A 2,181-nucleotide genomic window follows, 5' to 3' on the forward strand; every position below is an offset into this window, starting at 1 on the left:
TGTAGGTCAGCACTACATATAAAAGGCACTTACTATATGCTTGTTGAATGAATGGATATTTACAGTAGCTATTTATTCAAGGAAAGACCTGTACTAATAAGCTTCAATTCTATCAAGTGAAAAGTATTTGGTAGGCTAGTTAAGATTTGTTGGTATCTTCGAACAGCTCCATCCCAATTCAACTTCTATCTCTTTCATATTCATTTTGTCTATTTCCTCAGTTCAGAAGCAGTGGGCCCTTTCCCTAGCTCCCTGCAGCCATGACTCATGGCCCCCAGAAGCACCCAAAGCATGTGGCCATCCCCAAGCACTGGATGCTAGACAAGCTGACCTATGTATATGCTCCCACAAGCCGAGGTGGTGCCTCCCACTCATCATCTTTCTCCACAATTGATTCAAGTACATCCTAATGGATGATAAGATTCAGAAGGTCTGCATGCAGCAGTTTATCAAGATTGATGGTAAGGTCTACACAGGGCACAACCTACTCTGTGAGTTTCATGGCTGTTATCAGCATTAAGAAGACCAGCAAGTACTTCTATCCAGTATATGACACCAAGGCCCATTTTGCTGTTCACTGTATGACAACTGAGGAGTTAAAATACAAACTATGCAAAGTGAAAAAGACCTTTGTGGACACCTAGGCCATGATTCATGATGCACTATCTGCCTCCAAACCTGCTCATCAAAGTGAACGGCACCATTCAGTTTGATCTGGAGACTGGCAAAATCACGGATTTCATCAAGTTTGATACTGGTAACCAGTGTATGGTAATTGGTGGAGCCAACTTGGGTCAAATTAGTAGGATCGCCAATAGGGAGAAACATCCAACCTCCTTTGATGTTGTCCACATGAAAGACGCTAATGGCAACAGTTTTGCCACCATGTTTCCAACATTTTTGTTGTTGGCAAAAGGAATAAGCCTTGGAATTCTCTGCCTCAAAGCAAGGGCATCCATCCCAAAGAAAAGAGACAAGAGGTTGACAGCCAAATACACCACGGTGGTGTGTTTCCAGACAGGAATCGGCTGTGTCTCAGGGTCTGATTTGGGGCAAACCTGGCAGTGTTTTTGCCCCTACTGAGCCTGGAAATGTAGAGCAATAAGACAGGAGGTGGTATGTTTACCCTTCTCACTGCCCCCAGTAGGGCCCAGCTTTTATGGCCAAATGAGAACTTTACAATTTCTATCTGTTTTATAAACTATTTTTAGGAATTTGTTAGAAATGTCTACAACATCCTGCTCTGATCCCTCATGTAGGTTGCTTTGCATATGCTTGTAAACACAAAGGCAATGTGAGCAGCATGCAAATTTTGGCAAGTTGTGCTAGAAAGGCTTTGAGTTCAGTCCTGCTAATAGATGTTTTTCCCAGGAACCAACCTAATGAAGTACAGAGAGGTTCCACACCAAAAAAGGTAGTCACTGGTGATGAATTCTTTGTCCATGTTAACCTATGGATGAAGAAAAGTTTAAAATGACCCTCAGTCCTGTGTGGTTCCTTCTGTTTCTTCAGCAGTGGGGGGGGGGGGGGGGAATAGGGCAATGGAAACTAAGAATCACACTATTTTTTAGGAGATTTATAAGCATTAAGAGGTATTGGCATTTTATGTGTGAGGTAACTTTGCAGCAACCAGAAGGAGAAGTACTTCTGGAGGAAGTGAATCATATTATTCTCGACATAATCAATATAAGTAAAACTAGAAGACAAAAGGAAGCTGCAACTGAGTGGAAGTATGGCTCATGGGTCCTCCTTGGAGAGACAACTTAAAAGAAAGCTGTAATTTATTTTACCATGCAGCCAAAGGCAAAAAGAAATATAATTGCAAGGAGCACTTGGTCATTTTGCATGTCAGGATTCATAATGAGAATTTTCCAGAAGACCACCATTAAGCTAAGGGCAATTTATGCACCTAACTATTATGGAAGATAAATAGGTAAAGAAATTCTACAAAATTTGACAAGTCCCTCCAAATTAATACTCAGTGACATCAATGCAAAGATGATGATAGGAATGGACAACAGCAATGTTGGAAATTGTGACCCAGGGTTTAAAAAAAAAAAAGAGAGAGAGAGACTGCACAGAAAGATCACACCTATATGAATCATGAATATTTTCCTCAAGAAGAGTGTAAGGAGGGCCAAAATGGCAGAGGAAAAGCAGAGACTCACCTGAGCTCCCCCA

General features: G+C 41.4%; 1 pseudogene; it reads left to right on the top strand.

Moving 5' to 3' along the window:
• The first annotated feature begins 260 nt into the window (after positions 1–260).
• On the top strand, positions 261–1,083 carry LOC114043639 (annotated as a pseudogene).
• Positions 1,084–2,181: the final 1,098 nt, after the last annotated feature.

This window comes from Vombatus ursinus, unplaced genomic scaffold (genome assembly GCF_900497805.2).
Source record: "Vombatus ursinus unplaced genomic scaffold, bare-nosed wombat genome assembly UNPS02014770.1, whole genome shotgun sequence".
Taxonomy (NCBI): domain Eukaryota; kingdom Metazoa; phylum Chordata; class Mammalia; order Diprotodontia; family Vombatidae; genus Vombatus; species Vombatus ursinus.